Below are 18,769 nucleotides of genomic sequence, written 5' to 3' on the forward strand. Positions count from 1 at the left end.
GTTGATTTGTTTGATGATCCATTTGTTTTCTTGGCTATCCACAGTATTGACAGGAGTCTTCTCCAAAACCAAAATTCAAGTGTGTCAATATTCTTCTTATTTCTACAAAGTCCAACTTTCATTTCCAGAGAGTATCACAGGGAAGATTATGGTCACCTGATTTTGATCTTTGTAGGTATAGACACCACCCCAGTGATGCCCTCGACGTGATGTCCCGTTGCCTGGAGGCGGTTCGGGTCTGGATGGGGAGGAAAAGTCTTCAACTCAACCCCGACAAGACTGAGTGGCTGTGCATACCGGCATCCCGGGATATTCAAAATATTCCACCTCTTTCCATGGGGGGTGAGTTTTTACCCCCCGTAGATAGGGCTCGCAACTTGGGAGTCCTCCTAGATTCGCGGCTTACTCTGGAAGATCATATAGTGGCTGTGACTAGGGGGGCTTTCGCCCAGGTTCGCCTGGTGCACCAGTTGCACCCCTATCTAGACCGGGATTTAATTTAATTTAATTTAATAATATTTATATACCGCCCTTCTCCCTGAGGACTCAGGGCGGTTCACAGGGCAGAATAAAATACTAAATACAAACGTTAAAACAAGATTAAATAATTGCCCATATTAAAACAGTTGGAATCAAGTTCTAAAACACCAAGTTAAAATTAAAACACAAGAATAAAAACCCCACCAATCCCCATCAGGCTAGGCCGGCTTGAACAAACAGAAACGTCTTGAGATCGCGACGAAAGGAGCGAAGATCGGGCGCCATCCGGAGCTCTACCGGTAGCTGATTCCACAGCTCCGGAGCGCCCACAGAGAAGGATCTCCCCCTGGGGACCACCAATCGACATTCTCTGATCGGTGGCACCCTGAGGAGGCCCTCTCTGTGGGAACGCACAGGGCGCAGGGAGCTTGATGCCGGCAGCAGATGTTCCCTAAGGTACTCCGGCCCCATGCCATGAAGGGCTTTAAACACTGTTACCAGTACCTTGAATCTCACCCGGAAGACAACTGGCAACCAATGCAGCTCACGGAGCAGCGGTGTAACGTGGGAGTATCGGGAGACTCCCAACACAACTCTCGCGGCTGCATTCTGTACCAGTTGGAGCTTCCGGGTGGTCCTCAAGGGCAGCCCCATGTAGAGAGCGTTGCAGTAGTCTAGACGAGAGGACACGAGCGCATGAGTGACCGTGCACAAATCATCCCGGCAAAGATAGGGCCGCAACTGGCGCACCAGGCGAACCTGGGCGAAGGCCCCCCTAGTCACAGCTCCTATATGGTCTTCCAGGGTGAGCCGTGAATCTAGGAGGACACCCAAGTTGCGAGCCCTATCTACGGGGGGTAATAGTTCACCCCCCATAGCCAAAGGTGGAACATCCGAATAAACCCGGGATGAAGGTATGCAAAGCCACTCAGTCTTGTCGGGGTTGAGTTGGAGTCTGTTCCTCCCCATCCAGACCCGAACCGCCTCCAGGCACCGGGACATCACGTTGAGGGCATCACTGGGGTGGTTTGGGGTCGAAAGGAAAAGTTGGGTATCATCAGCGTACTGATGATACCCAACTCCAAAGCCACGAATGATCTCACCCAGCGGTTTCATGTAGATGTTGAACAGGAGAGGCGAGAGGACCGACCCCTGAGGAACTCCACAAATGAGAGACCTCGCGGTCGACCTCTGTCCTCCTGCCAACACCGACTGCGAACGTCCCCGGAGATAGGAGGAGAACCACTGTAAAACTGTGCCTCCCACTCCCAATCCCCTGAGACGCCGCAGCAAGATACCATGGTCGATGGTATCGAAAGCCGCCGAGAGGTCTAATAGGACTAGAACAGAGGAATATCCCCTGTCCCGAGCCCTCCAGAGATCATTCACCAGCGCGACCAATGCCGTCTCCGTGCTGTGCCCGGGCCTGAAACCCGATTGGTACGGGTCTAGATAATCCGCTTCATCCAGGACCAGAGGGAGCTGATGCGCCACCACACTCTCAACAACCTTCGCAAGAAAGCGAAGGTTGGAGACAGGACGAAAGTTGTTTAATACAGCTGGGTCCAAGGCAGGCTTCTTGAGGAGAGGCCTCACCACCGCCTCTTTCAAGACGGCGGGGAAGCAACCCTCACTCAGAGAAGCCGATATAACTGCCTGGAACCAGCTGCGTGTCCTCTCCCGGGCTGCATAGACCAGCCAGGAAGGGCACGGGTCCAATAAACACGTGGTGGTGCTCAGCCTCCCCATGATCCTGTCCACTTCCTCCGGAGTCACAGAATCAAACTCCTCCCAGATGATATCGACAAGACCGCCAGTGTCCTGATTGTCAGACTCTGCCCAGTCAGAGTCCAGACCGGTCCGAATCCGAGCGATTTTGTCCGACATATGCCCTGTGTACGGTCACTCATGCACTCATGACCTCTCGTCTGGACTACTGCAACGCTCTCTACATGGGGCTTCCCTTGAAGACCACTCGGAGGCTCCAGCTGGTACAGAATGCAGCCGCGAGAGTTGTCTTGGGAGTTTCCCGGTACTCCCATGTTACACCTTTGCTCCGCGAGCTGCATTGGCTACCAGTTGTCTTCCGGGTGAGGTTCAAGGTTTTGGTAATGGTTTTTAAGGCCCTACATGGCATGGGTCCGGAGTACCTCAGGGATCACCTGCTGCCGGCGTCAACTTTCCTCCGCCCTTTGCGTTCCCACAGAGAGGGCCTCCTCAGAGTGCCACCGGTCAGAGAATGTCGGCTGGTGGCCCCCAGGGGGAGGGCCTTCTCTGTGGGCGCCCCGGCTTTATGGAATCAGCTGCCGGTTGAGCTCCGGATGGCACCTGACCTTCGCTCCTTCCGACGCGGTCTGAAGACCTACCTATTTGAGCAAGCCGGCCTGGCCTGATGGGGGATGTGCTGGGGTTTTTATTGGGGATTTTTAATATTATTCTACTGTTTTTAGCTCGGGCTCTTATTTAATTCTTTTTTAATTTTTGTATTCTGTAATTTTTATGTGCCCTGTTCACCGCCCTGAGTCCTTCGGGAGAAGGGCGGTATACAAATATAATAAATGAAAAATGAAATGAAATATGATGGCATTTGAATATCTTTTCCAAGGCCTTTATGGATACTCTACCAAAGCTAGTTTATGGAGTATTTTTGACTGGTTGTTTACTTTGATTCTAAAAGGCAAAAACTACCCACCACTTCAAGACTGTTATTATTAATTATAAGACTGGTTATTCTACCTGTTGTTATTGGTTTATTTTAGTTCCTTTTTTCAACTGTGCTCCTTGATTTTTATTACTAGGGTTTGCTGATATGGTCTTAACACATCTGACTGTCCCTTCTTGTTTTAATCTACTATTCCTAAATTACAAACTTTTCCAAGCTTCTATAAGTGAGCTTCCAGCAAATTTTAATTACGCCATCTAGCCTTAATACTGTGGAATAGCAGGTTAACTCAGGTCTAGCTTAGCTCTAGGTCAGGGGTGTCAAACTGCTGGCCCATGGGCCGGACGCATTACCAGGAAACTCCACCCACCCCATTGCCGACAATGGGAAAAGAGCTCTGATAAATCGCGCAATGTCACTTGACATCGCGAGTTTGATATGTCTGCTCTAGATGGACTTAGCCTCAATACTATGAAATAGCAAATTATCAAAGGTCTTGATCTTCTTATGCAGAATGACTAAATGATCGCCTATATTGTTCTAAACAAGTATTATAGATTGCATTAGTTAAATAAAGTTTGTAAGACACCCTGTGTCGCCTCCGGACGAGATAGGTGGCATACAAATCCAATAAATAAAATAATAATAAAATAATAAATCAAAGTCAAACCACATTCTTGTCTGAATCATGCCATCATAGTAAAGTGATCTGTTTTTGCTTGGAATGTTGTGTGAACAAACCAGTATGGTTTCTTACTTATTTTTTACAGGTTATATGAACATTACACAATTTTATTTTAGTAATCTGGGAACCTGTCATTCTTGTGCACGATTTACTATGAGACATAAATGCAGTCAGCGATTTATTCAACCAACCATGATTAAATCAATCCATGGGTTAACAATATTAAAACAATATTAAATCAGCACGACAAATATTGCCAACAATAGTATTAGGATAAGTACATATTTCACAGCTTCCATTTCAACTGAAGGGTGAGAATTCTACCAGTACTTGACCAACAAATGATAAGTAGTCCCAATTATAAGTAATCCCAGAATAGCCTATCAAACTCAGAAAGCCTTTGCTCTTTTGTACCCTTCATGCCAGCCACCTGGTTCAGTCATTTGATACTACCCATTTTTCGGAAAGGAACTTATAACAAAACCGGGGAACCAAGGACAATTTATACATTTGAGCAAAACCAAACCAAAATACAGGAGAATAAATCCTGCAAACAAACAAACAAAAAAATCACTGTAGACCATTCCCTATGTTTGTTCTTATTCCAAAATACGACCAGGTCTTCCAGGTCTAGCAGACTCAGATATCAAGCTGGTCTGCAAGAATGTCACCACCAAACTTTGCAGGCTATTTCATTAGCCAAAAAAGATAATTCATAATTAAAGTTAAAACCTGCCTTATAAGAAAAGCTGAGGCTCAAGATAATACATCAGAAATGACTAGCATTAAGGGGTAGCTTGGAAATTGTATGCATTTATTTGATTAATGCACCAGCCTTCTACTCTGGAAAATATTTAAAACAGCTAAATAAATTTAAAAATACACAAAGGAAGAATTACCTAGATTATGTCCTTGCACAATCTATCTGCCAAAGACTTTCATAAATTATAAATATTAGATTGGTCTTTTCTGAATTTACACAGAGCAACTGTTCTCTGTGGATATATAGTATTATCTTTCCACGTTTTCTTCCTTTCTTCTTTCCTCCCAGTTTTGTTAATATGAGCACACTTTCTTCTGTGTCCTTATCTGAACAACCTGCTGAGAGGTTAACTGACATTTAGCAAGTGATCAAGATCAAGTCAGCTTTGTAACACAACATGCCCAACATGAAATATTTTAGCTGTTAGGACGTTGGTTCATAATATACACAATACCAATCCTGTTCAGAATTAGGTATCCACCTTGTCTTAATTTCACTAGTGACACAAACTGAAAAATGAGAGAAAAATATCTATAATAATTCTAATTATAGGAAATTGGGGTAAAAAAGTGGCAGACCTGAATTGATTTCAGAGATGACTGAAGGAATTTTCTTTTCAGTGTAATATTCCATTCTGTGTTTATATCAATGTGCCACATTATGTTGGCTTGCAAAGGAGTCTTTAGATCAGAAACCATACCTTGCACTGAATCATACGAGTATGCCAGGATAAAACTGGACTTTGATTGTGGTTGTGGCTTAATAGACCAAAACTGACTGCTGCTTACTTTGTTGTTAGAAAAGGTGGCATGTGGCATGAGGTGACTAAGGCTGGTAACATAACATACATTTTCTACACTACCAAAGAACATTATGTGGAAGCCTTAACTGGACAGGTATGTTGGAAGACAATATGGACAGAACCATGTAGTTTAAGAGGAGCAAATGGTTAACAACAAGAATTAACAAATGGAACAGAAGGGAATGGAAAGAGAGCCAGTTTGTGGTTAAGGCACTAGACTAGAAACCAAGAGTCTGTGGGGTCTGATTCCATGTTAGACATGAAAGCTGGCTGGGTAACTTGGGGCCAGTCACTCTCAGACCATAATGTCAGGCTCTTTCAGGCTCAGGCAATAAGCTGGTCAGTTAGTACAGGGAGTGCAGAATTATTAGGCAAATGAGTATTTTGACCACATCATCCTCTTTATGCATGTTGTCTTACTCCAAGCTGTATAGGCTCGAAAGCCTACTACCAATTAAGCATATTAGGTGATGTGCATCTCTGTAATGAGAAGGGGTGTGGTCTAATGACATCAACACCCTGTATCAGGTGTGCATAATTATTAGGCAACTTCCTTTCCTTTGGCAAAATGGGTCAAAAGAAGGACTTGACAGGCTCAGAAAAGTCAAAAATAGTGAGATATCTTGCAGAGGGATGCAGCACTCTTAAAATTGCAAAGCTTCTGAAGCGTGATCATCGAACAATCAAGCGTTTCATTCAAAATAGTCAACAGGGTCGCAAGAAGCGTGTGGAGAAACCAAGGGGCAAAATAACTGCCCATGAACTGAGAAAAGTCAAGCGTGCAGCTGCCAAGATGCCACTTGCCACCAGTTTGGCCATATTTCAGAGCTGCAACATCACTGGAGTGCCCAAAAGCACAAGGTGTGCAATACTCAGAGACATGGCCAAGGTAAGAAAGGCTGAAAGACGACCACCACTGAACAAGACACACAAGCTGAAACGTCAAGACTGGGCCAAGAAATATCTCAAGACTGATTTTTCTAAGGTTTTATGGACTGATGAAATGAGAGTGAGTCTTGATGGGCCAGATGGATGGGCCCGTGGCTGGACTGGTAAAGGGCAGAGAGCTCCAGTCCGACTCAGACGCCAGCAAGGTGGAGGTGGAGTACTGGTTTGGGCTGGTATCATCAAAGATGAGCTTGTGGGGCCTTTTCGGGTTGAGGATGGAGTCAAGCTCAACTCCCAGTCCTACTGCCAGTTTCTGGAAGACACCTTCTTCAAGCAGTGGTACAGGAAGAAGTCTGCATCCTTCAAGAAAAACATGATTTTCATGCAGGACAATGCTCCATCACACGCGTCCAAGTACTCCACAGCGTGGCTGGCAAGAAAGGGTATAAAAGAAGGAAATCTAATGACATGGCCTTCTTGTTCACCTGATCTGAACCCCATTGAGAACCTGTGGTCCATCATCAAATGTGAGATTTACAAGGAGGGAAAACAGTACACCTCTCTGAACAGTGTCTGGGAGGCTGTGGTTGCTGCTGCACGCAATGTTGATGGTGAACAGATCAAAACACTGACAGAATCCATGGATGGCAGGCTTTTGAGTGTCCTTGCAAAGAAAGGTGGCTATATTGGTCACTGATTTGTTTTTGTTATGTTTTTGAATGTCAGAAATGTATATTTGTGAATGTTGAGATGTTATATTGGTTTCACTGGTAAAAATAAATAATTGAAATGGGTATATATTTGTTTTTTGTTAAGTTGCCTAATAATTATGCACAGTAATAGTCACCTGCACACACAGATATCCCCCTAAAACAGCTATAACTAAAAACAAACTAAAAACTACTTCCAAAAATATTCAGCTTTGATATTAATGAGTTTTTTGGGTTCATTGAGAACATGGTTGTTGTTCAATAATAAAATTAATCCTCAAAAATACAACTTGCCTAATAATTCTGCACTCCCTGTATCTGTTGCAAATAAGGGATCAAAATATGGCTGATTCTCCGTTCCCCACCCCTACCCTGCACTGCCAAAAAAGAGCAAACCCTGAACTTGTAGGAAAATGCTATGTAAAAAAAATGGAGTAGAAAAATGCATTGTGTATAAAAATTAAGAGAAAGGGAAAGGAATAATGTATCAAAATATGATTGACTTGGATGCTTATGCTGAAAGATTGAGATAATTACTGAATGATAAAAGGACAGAGAGATTCTGAATGTAAGAGACAACAACTTTAGCGCAATTTGAAAACAATGGACATAGAAGTCTTAACAGCGAAAGTAGAATAACAGAAGGAAGACAAAGTACAAGTCTTGGATGAAAAATGTTATAATACAGACAGACTGAATGAAATCAAATGTAAGAAAAGACATGGAAGCTGATTAGAAGAGGGTAAAATGAATGTCTGTATCTTACAAAATGTACATAGACTAATGGGAAATATGAAAAAGGATGTATGGCAGAATAAAATTAAACAGGATATGGATGAGAAATATATATATATATATATGACCAAATTCTCTATTCTTTGCATTCATAAGTTCAGATCATCACCCTGACCTTCTTGGATTATAAATACCTACTGAGCTTGGACTTTTAACTTCAAGAGCTAGTGGGAGAGAAAGAAAAATTTGACCTTGGACTATGCCTGGCTGGGAGAGACTTTTGAGGTGTTTTCAGAGAGGCTGAACATTTTGAACATTGTGGATTACAACCATGCCTGACTGACAATTTTTGGATACTTGAGACAAAGGATCACTATAAAATATTGCTCTCAGGACTGAACCTATACTTTGGAATCTATTGGATGATAAAGGATACATATAAAGACCAGAAAACTACAGGAAACTTACTGAGAGTGGTCATACTAGCAGATCTCCAGGAATGATGCCTTAAGAATAAACAAACACCTTTCAGAAAGAAATATATTCTATGCTACAGCTAATTCACCAAACAATTGTTGAATGCAAAGAGGACATAAAAAGAAATCATAATGAGACCAAAAACAATTTAGACAATATAAACGAGCAAATCTCCAAATTAAATCTACAACTAGAAAGTTCCCAGATAATGACTACAAAATATGAACAAATAAACCAGAAATCAGAAGATGAAATAGAGGAAATGGATTTAGAGATGGAAGAGATAAAAGGGAAATATAAAGGACTATATACAAACAAAATAGTGCAAGACTTAGCTATAACAATGAAAGTGCAAAGACCTTTTACCTCTTAGGTCTGCAAAATATATCTGACGGCAAGGAAGAAGATTTTAAAAAATGGAATATTAGGGGAAATGTCACAACTTGGGAGACACGGAATGAAAAGAGAAATGGAGGGAGAAAGGAACTGGGCATTTTTAAGGAATACAAATGGGCACAATTCCCCCCAATAAATAAATAAATAAATAAATACCCTACCTAAATTGTCTTTCTCACGCTAAGCAATTTTTACAATAGAAAGAAAATTCCTGGGCAATCTAATTGCCCTGGCTTGAAAAGCTACTTGGCAAAGAAAGAAAGCAAGAGTCAGATTTAAAAAACTGAAGATTTGATCTTTTAGAGGGGGCATTATATGTTTAAATACTTGTTTGAATAAGATTAAAAGAATGGATGACCCTTACACATAATTAGACTTTTATAATGAAAGATATGATTTAGAACTAAAATAGATTTTTTCCTTTTTTGATATGGGAAATATGAAGATAAGAGGATATGAATAAAACTTTTAGCTATATAATTAATATTGAGAAAATAATAACTGATAAAGATATTTCAAATATGAGAAATTAAACCTTAACAAGAGCATGAAAAACATGGTATTAATGAATTGACATTGATTTATGAATTATTTGTATGATATTAGTAAAATATGATGAAGATGCTTATATTTAACTCTGCATACATTAATAGTACCAAAAATTCTAACTGTGTAATGAGGGAAAAATGGAAAAAATATGGAGAAGAAAGGAGGATCAGGGGAAAAATATTGGATTGTGTAGTATTGAACAGATTTATATTGAAGAAGTCAATGTTAAATATATAAAACCCAGACATGTTGTTTACTAAGCACTAAAGAGTGTAATTCTTAAAAATTAATAAAACTTTTATTAAAAAAAAGTTAAGACCATCAAGGATTATAGTCACAACCATCCTTTCAGAGAAATGCCACCTACTTTACTATAAATAAAAAGTCTGATTAGCCTGCATCCATATACGGAGATAGTCTCAGTAACAATCAAGTTGGGTCTCGGAAAAGGACTGGCCCTAAACGGATTGTGAACTTTGTCATTTTCAGGCAGAGCAATCCTTTCAATAACTAACTGTAAGCCTAAACTGGGAATGCAAAATCAAAGATCCCAATCCCATGGAGTACTGTATCAAACTAAAAGTGAAAGTAATCCCCATCTCCTGTTTAAGCTTAGCTCAGAAGATAGGATGACTATATCTCTAGTTTCAAATACTGTGAGAAAATATTAGGGACTGATCTTCTCAATCATGCTCTTGCCCAGGGGTCTTCAAACTTGGCCCTTTTATGACTTGTGGACTTCAACTCCCAGAATTCCTCAGCCAGGCAGGCTGGCTGAGGAATTCTGGGAATTGAAGTCCACAAGTCATAAAAGGGCCAAGTTTGAAGACCCCTGCTCTTGCCTATACGTTTTGTATGGAAAACGTAGTCTCCATTGCCAATGAAAGTTGGCATTCATTTCTTGTCTAATCTAACAATGAGAATATAATGTAATTCAGTGGTGCTTACTTCTGACTAAAGAGCTAACCAGAGCTAACTTTAATCACAAGGAGATTTTTTTTTTGAAAAAATATTATCTTCAGCCCTAAATTGTCAAAGATCCTTTCAGCATATATAACTGAGGATTATACATTTCCTGAAATCTGAGTTTTCTCTCTTATGCAATCAGCCTCAATAGTGTAAAGTTGGAAACTTGTGCTATGATGCTATGGTGACAACAACCTTAGCAAAGCCCAGAAAGAAGAGAGAATTTCTATTTCTTCCAAGATTCAGAAGCTATTTAAAGTATTTCATTTCCTTGTAAGCAACATTAAGCAGAGAATTGATGCTGTCCAGGAGAACAAAGAGGGTTGGTGGTTAATTTTGTAATATGAGAGCTCCAGCCTTCATCCTCATAATACTGTCTCCACCCAAGACAGGGAAACTAATTTAGTCATTAATAAAGCCTAGCTTCCTGTTTCAAGTACAACTCAGGTCTATCCCAGCAGCAAAATGATATCTTTCCTTTTGTATGAACACAATACAATGACCCACTGTTTTACAAACTAAAACATTTTCTACTTCTACTTCTTTCTTGCAGTCAGTAGGAAATGAATTAGTAGGCCTTTGTCATTTCCTTTTATATCTAGATGAAGAGAGGAATCAAACAAATCAGTTGGACAAACACAGAATCAGAAAAGGTAATCAACCAGAAGACCTTGAGGCTACTATTTATTAATCCGGAGCACTTATACTGCAACCACTAGCAGATTCCTGAGATAACTTAAAATGGAGAAAAACAAAACCTTATGCAAGTCTTTCCCTTACTTCAGATATTCTTCTGTTCCTGGATAATAAAGAAAATACCTATTAGGCTCACCAGACATTAATCTTACATAAGGCATTTTCTTTAAAACACTACTATTGGTTTTCTTTTTGTTTTGAGTCCAACCGTACATGGAAAGCATAGAGAGGGAGCAAAGGCATTTACAAGCCTCTCCCAGCCCTCAGAAATTTTAATTATTACCAACCATTTTCTCACCTTATTCATACAGCAGACAATCCTGTCCAAAGATTCACTTGAATTCTTACTGAGACAATAAGAACTGATTGGACTGAGAACTTATATGCAGTCTCTGTGAAATATAAAAATATAAAGTACTGTTGTTGTTGTTAGCTGCGAAGTCGTGTCCGACCCATCGCGACCCTATGGACAACGTTCCTCCAGGCCTTCCTGTCCTCTACCATCTTCTGGAGTCCATTTAAGCTCACGCCTACTGCTTCAGTGACTCCATCCAGCCACCTCATTCTCTGTCGTCCCCTTCTTCTATTGCCCTCAATCTTTCCCAGCATTAGGCTCTTCTCCAGTGAGTCCTTCCTTCTCATTAGGTGGCCAAAGTATTTGAGTTTTAGCTTCAGGATCTGGCCTTCTAAAGAGCAGTCAGGGTTGATCTCCTCTAGGACTGACCGGTTTGATCGCCTTGCAGTCCAAGGGACTCGCAGGAGTCTTCTCCAGCACCAGAGTTCAAAGGCCTCAATTCTTTGGCGCTCGGCCTTGCTTATGGTCCACCTTTCACTGCCATACATTGCAACTGGGGTAAAGTACTAACAAATGCTAAAAAGTCTATCAAATACACTACTTCTCCAGCAGCTTGTGGTTTTTTTTGCTATTCATGAAGGAAGTCTTCCTCCCGTAGCCAACTCATTCACTTACACAGAATTCTATTGCATTTTCTTGAAATTTTTTATCTACGATGATCAGAGAAATGAAAACACTGCTCTTTTTTCAATGCAATTTTGACATTCCTTCTCTCTGTCTCAAAATATGTATCACTGACATATCAGAATACAAATCTACTATAGAAAGTAATCCCAGTTAATTGTTAATAGGGAACTATTTCTTGTTCCCCTTTGCAGTTTCCAGCAATTTTAGAACTAGAAGCACTTTTAGCAAAATACCTTAAACATTTATCCTAGTAATCTTATCCAATATGTTGATATTTCTGTCATTTACAAAATGTCATGAGTCTTCTTTTAACTTATTTATACAGTGTTGGTCATCCCTTTCCCAGCGTCAAGCTATATCAACTGCAAAATGTACTGTGTGAAAAAAGGTGTTAATTTGAACCAGTAAAGCATTATTTGTAATGTAAAAGAATAGAGTATCCTCCCCGATTTTCATGATGTCTACACAATACTTATATATTTAATTAGGTTTTAATTATTCCTTCTAAGTTAGTATTGTTATCAATAGTTTTGCTTCCTTCTTATATGAAGGACCCAACCCCATTTCTCTTTCAATTCTGTGATATTAAGATCAGTTTACAGTGTTGAATACTATTTTCAGCTACAATAAAAAGTAAAGGTAAAGGTTCCCCCGCACATGCGTGCTAGTCGTTCCCGACTCTAGGGGCCGGTGCTCATCTCTGTTTCAAAGAAGAGCCAGCGCTTGTCCGAGGACGTCTCCGTGGTCATGTGGCCCGGCATTACTAGACGCCAAAGGCGCACGTAACGCTGTTACCTTCCCACCGTAGTGGTCCCTATTTTCCTACTTGCATTTTTACGTGCTTTCGAACTGCTAGGTTGGCAGAAGCTGGGACGAGTAACAGGCGCTCACTCTGTTACGTGGCACTCGGGATTCGACCCGCCAAACTGCCGACCTTCTGATCGACAAGCTCAGTGTCCTAACCCACTGAGCCACCGCGTCAGCTACAATATCCTTTAGCAATTTTTTTATTATACACATTTCCACACCCATTCTCTAAATCAATTAATTTTAAAAACAGTAAGCCAAGACTGAAGTGTCAGACCATTTAAATATTACTACAGATGCTAGTTAAAGTTAAAACTGAAACTACTGACCTAGTGAATGAAATTAGATACTAATGAAACCTTCATTTACTTCTTCCTAATGAGCCTAAAGAGAATATGTAAATTCCCACAATTCAGGAAAATAATTAATGAATAAGGGCAGATAAAGTGGTGGCCGAGGTTTGCTATCATCTGGATTAATCATGAATAAACGAAATCAATAACTTGGAGGGAAGTATGTTTTTTATAGAAAGTTAAATCTCTATCCTGGAGGGAGGATACAGACTATTATTTTAAAGCTGTAATCCTGAATGGGGTATGAAAATAAATAGTGTGACAGAGGTAGCAACAAGGAGGGCAGTTTTCTAAACTATAGGATGCAAAATGCTTCTCCCATGGTTGAACAGCCCCTGTATTTCTAAAGTTGCCTAAAGTGTTGCTAATGGACTTAGGTTTATAATAACTCAATGAAGAATTCCTCAGCCTCTCAATATTTTGAATCTGAAGTAGATCCCTCCACAGATCAAGTTCTAGAGATATGCGGCTTAGTGGAGCAAAAAGGAGCACAAGAACTGAAAATTCTTAAGAAATATCTTTCTCACTACATACCGTACAGGTTTTAAGTTAAATAATTATTCCATACTAATTCCATATTCTTCAAACTTTTCCTAACTTTTCATATTGACCATATATTAAAATGAGTTAAGTTCCTCCATGGTTCAGTTTTACCAAATCTTTGCTTGCCTAAACTAGAACCACCATCATAGGTGAACATGACCCTAGGCCAGGGGTAGACAACCTTGGCTCTTTTATGACTCGTGGACTTTGACTCCCAGAATTCCTGAGCCAGCCTTTCTGGTTCAGGAATTCTGGGAGTTGAAGTCCATGAGTCATTAAAAGAGCCAAGGTCGCCTACTCCTGCCCTAGGCCTAGGCCTAGGCCTAATAGAATAATGATTAAGCTTCCACTCTACACTTTCCTTTTTTTGGACGGTGAAGTACTTAAAAGTTTCTAGGCTTATAATTCCGTATTAATTTTTCTGAGTAAAATATACAAAGTATATTCTCCTAACATTGCAGAAAATGAACAGGACTGGCAAATACCACAAAGCAACTTTCTACAGAAATACTAGTATTTGAGTACATGGGATCAGCATTGCAATCCCGCACATGCTTGTTTCCAAATCCCATATCTTAATAAGATATATTATTCATGCATTCTATTATCCGATCATTTTCAACAGAACTAGGTTTGGGTTCTGGCATTACAATATAATGAGCACTGCTGGCTCTAATATGTAAGTGCAAGTGCCTAATAAAAAACTCTTTAGAACAGACCTCGATATATGTCCAAGCAGTGATTCAGTTTTCGAATATCACTCAAATTTATGTAGCACATTTAGTGTAATCTAAGCACAGACTAATTTCTAAAGACACAATGAGAAAATGTTCTCACTGCAAAATCCAAATTGCCACATGTTATTTTCATAGACCTTCCTTTCATTAAAAAATAATAATCCTAGGCTTACTTTACAAGGCAGAATTATATCATAGGGCAATAACCTTTGTAGATAGAGCAAAGTGGAATTAAAGTAAGAAAAGGCTGAAGGACATAATAAGCATGATGGATCAACCCAGGAGAAATCATTGTTTAATGTTATCTGGGACACTTACTGCCCCATCTCTACAAGAGAAGCATCCTCAACTTAAATGGTATCATCTATTCTCATCACACTCATGGAACTATAAGCCAAATAGCCCTCATCCCACTTCCTGCCAGAAATAACCCTAAAGTGAGCTTTTTCATCTCCCCCAGTCGCCATTGCAAAATGTTGGGGAAACTGCAAATCAAGACTTGGATTTCAGACCCGCTTTTTAAGAGTAAATCTGATGAATCCCGGCTGACTTTTCAAAAAAAAAAAAAAAAAAACCCAACAACGCCAACGCTCCGGTCTTTTCGGGTCCGCATCAATCTTAGCTTTCTCCCAACTTCCAGCTTTTGGTGAAACTTCCTAAGTCCAGCTTCTCTTGCGCGTCAAGCCGCCCCCCCTTCCCCCCCCTACCATTAATGAGGATTTTAATCCTGAAAGCTCCTTCTGAAGGGAAGCGAAGAGCGAGCGCCCTTCCCGCTGGGAGCGGGGGGGGGGGAGGGAAGGAAGCGAACCTCCCCAGCCCGTTTTCTTTCCCCTCCCTCGCCCTCGAATCCCCGGTTTCCAAGCCAACCTGCCGGCCGGGCCTTTCTGGAGAAAAGCCAAGCAGGCGGCTCCCCCGAAAAGTTTCCCTTCCGCTCGCTCGCTCCCTCCGCAACCCCTCTCAACCGACGGCCGCGGAGAGAACGAGCAGGAAGGAGGAGGACAAAAGCCCCCGTAGGGAAGGAAGCCCGGGGAATTTGGGAAGGGCCTACTTGGGAGGTGGAAGCCGCACCGTCCAGGCCGGCGGTGAGAGCCGCGGGAGGAGGGAGTAGCCTCCACCGCGTTATTAGGGGAACGAAACGTGCCTCCTCTTTTCGAGAGGGGAGGTCGAGGCTAAGCAGGCGGCCTACAGCCCCGGCAGCGGTAAGCCCCGGGGTGGCCGGCCTGCTCCCCGGGCCGCCTCCCACACCCCTCGGGTGGCCCTGCTGCGGGCGCCGCCGAGACGGGAAGGAAAAAGGGGTGCTGGCCATCTCAGGGGAGGGGAGGGGAAAGGAGGGCGAAGGAGCAGCAGCAAGCGGTTGGCCTCTCCCAAGGCTGAAAATGGGCGCCGGGAGCAGCTGCTCCCGCCGGGAGGAGGCTCTCCTCGCCTTGGGCAGAGGACCGGGCAGTTTGGAGGACTGTTTCGGGGAGAAGGGAAAAAGTTTAAAGACCCAGCATAATGGAGGAGGAGGGTCCCTGGCTTGGGAGGAGGGGGGACAAGACCGGGCGGGCTCGGCGCTGCAGCGGCGGGGACGCCGAGCCGGGCGGCCTTTCGGGAGGGGGGAGGGAGGGAGGGAGGGGGCCCGGAGCTCTCACCTGTGCAAACGAAGGGGAGGGAGGGAGGGAGGGAGGGAGGGAAGATCTGGCTCAACCGAGGGGCTCTGCTCCCCTCGCCCTCCGAGCAGCGCTAGCAGCAGCCATTCATTGTCAGCCTAGGCAAGCTCAGCGGAGAGCAGCGCGCTCGATCGAGCCGGGGGAGCGCAGCGCGCCGCCAAGCCGAGCCTCCGGCCCTCGCTGCTCCCGAAGGCCTGGCTAGTGGAGCTCCGAACCAGATGCTGACTCGCTCGTTTGCCCCGCGCTCCGGCCGTCGGCGTCTTAACTTTTCTCTCGGAAACGGGGGCGGGATGGTTTGCTTTGGGAACTCGCCAGCTAGGCCGGCCCGGTTTAGTTATCGAGACTTGGGAACAAGTTTCCCTGCCCGGAAGGAGGGGAGATAGGAGAGCGCCTAGGCCAGGGGTAGGCAACCTCGGCTCTTTTATGACTCATGGACTTCAACTCCCAGAATTCCTGAGCCAGCTATGCTGGCTCAGGAATTCTGGGAGTTGAAGTCCATGAGTCATAAAAGAGCCGAGGTTGCCTACCCCTGGCCTAGGAGGAAAAAAAAAAGTCCCAATCTGAAGGATCTGCAACTATGGAATATCAGAGCACTTCAGGAAAGGCTGTGTAAACGACGACGTCCCAAGTTTTCCCTAAGATGTTCCTGTGTTATCTATTGGATGTTGAATCCTTCCTCCCCAATAAAGGAACAAAAGGTTTTCCCCTCCCCCAGAACTAATTCTCCACTAAAGATGGTACAGTAGCCAGACAACACAGAAGTTTCATATAAACGTGGCTAAATCACCCAATTTCTCTTGAGTAAAATTAAAACAGCGGTCCTTTACAAACCCATTACCTGGTACTAAAGGTTGCAGAAGTCAGAGGTGGAAAGTGATGATAGCTTAGGCTTTTTTTTTTAATTAAAACAGGGCAACAAATATTCAGAATGCTGAGCAACCTCAAAACTTGGATGTACTGCCTTCAACTCCAGGCCCACATATCTACAAATGCTAAATTTACTCAGAAATCGTAGTAGATTAGTATGCTGAATCTATTTTGATTGGAAATACAAATTTCTGATTTCAAGGGAGTATATTACTAAGCAAGAAGATAAAGCATTAGAATATTCTAGACAAGTGTTCGTAAAATGAGGGAAGAAACACTCATTATATAACTGAAGTTGCAATTTAGCTTTCCCACTAGTTTCAGTGAAAAGTTAAGCCCATATCTGAATTGTTAATTCTTTTTGAGTTCTGATGCTCTCTAGATAGTCCTCAACTTACAGCCATTTGTTAAGTCACTGTTGAAGTTACAACGGCATTGAAAAAAGTGACTTCTGTTTTTCATATTTACAACCCTTGCAGCATCCGTGGTCATATGATCAAAAGTCAGACACTGGGCAACTGGCTTATATTTATGAAGGTTGCAGTCTCCTGGTATCATGTGATCGCCTGTTGTGACCTCTGTGTGAGGCCAGAGGACCAGGCTGAGGTGAACAAAATAGTTCCCCCTTTTTTTTTTTTACAGAAGGTCAAGGCTACCAAGCAACCTAGTCCGAGCAGCACTGGTGCAGAGCTCTGGCCGGCCGGCCTGACAATCAGTCAATAGAGAAGTCAGGTTCATTTAACAACCATGTCACCACCAACAACTGCAGTGATTCACTTAACAGCTGTAGCAAGAAATGTCATAACATGGGGCAAAACTCATTTAACAATTGTCTTAGCAATGGAAATTTTGGGCTCAATTTTGGTCATAAGTTGAGGACTACCTGTAATTGTGCTGTATATTTTGCACCAGTTATAAAAACCTACATATATAAGGGTCTGAATGAGGAAAACAGAAAAGCTAATAAAATATGTCTCACATTTTTAGACATATATAAAAAAGGGTTGTTTGCAGATTCTGACTGCAGTTTGTTCTGTTCTGAACTCTACAAATTAAAGATTGGTGGTTAACATCTTCAAATTTGTATTTTGCCATTCTAGTCTAAACCACATTTGAATGAAATTGAGAATCTCATTTGAAAATAAGTTGTCATGAGATTAAACTCATCTATTGGTACACCCTCCTATCTTGCCTTAACTAAATGTGGATTATGGGGTCAAAAACTTTTCCTTGCTAAATGTTAGAGTATCGTGAATGTTGATTAAGTTATATGAGGAGTAACAATATTATTTAAGTCCAAAAGCAAGCAAACTTTATGAAATATTAGGGTTTTCCTAATCTATATATTTAAAGTTATGTACATAATACTTTAGTTTTCAATTTCAATTTTTAAATTTTATCTATTCTAGGCTTGTAGCCAAAAAATGGAGAAGGGCAATGATAACTTCAGGGGCCATCTGTTAATAGCTGGATTCGCATATTGCACTAAACCCAAACTAAAAAAAGTATGTTTAGTCTAGTATATTAAAAACTCGACCAGAATGATGTCACTAAAGTTGCCAAAACAGAATTTATTTGTCTGATTCTGTGCTTTAAAAGGCAGCTTAAACTTCAGAACTTTCTTAACATGCAGCTGAATATTATCTTCTGTTAACAAAGCAGTAACTAAAACAATGCCTTGACCTTAGCTTGAAATCCAAAATGTTCATTACATTCTTGATGCCTGGAGCTCTTTAGATAGAGGCAGTAAACATAAAATAAATAAAATAACACAACATAATTGTTTAAGTTCCGATATGTTTAATAAAAGAGGAATTCTACCAGATACAGCTTTTTCAGCTCTTTGAAAAATTCCATACTACCATATTCTGTTTTTCAGAAATCAGGAATTTCTGCTGCTATTCAGCCTAATTTAATCCATTTAATTTATTTTTGCACACTTTATTTAAAATTAATAATAAATGACTTGATTATCCACAGCTATCTAATCTAAATGGCATTTATTTTGCTGTAAGGCCAAAA

General features: G+C 41.7%; 1 protein-coding gene across 1 annotated transcript in view; it reads right to left on the bottom strand.

Annotated features, from left to right (window-relative positions):
- NACC1 (nucleus accumbens associated 1) overlaps window positions 1-16,052 on the bottom strand; it is a 28,932-nt gene extending 12,880 nt beyond the window's left edge. Inside the window, exon 1 of the mRNA XM_083353902.1 lies at window positions 15,863-16,052. The gene's annotated coding sequence lies outside the window, so the exon portion shown is untranslated. The remainder of the gene's footprint in view (window positions 1-15,862) is intronic.
- Between the last annotated feature and the right edge of the window lie 2,717 nt (window positions 16,053-18,769).

Source organism: Vipera ursinii (assembly GCF_947247035.1).
Source record: "Vipera ursinii genome assembly, chromosome: 2".
In the NCBI taxonomy this organism is placed as follows: Eukaryota; Metazoa; Chordata; class Lepidosauria; order Squamata; family Viperidae; genus Vipera; species Vipera ursinii.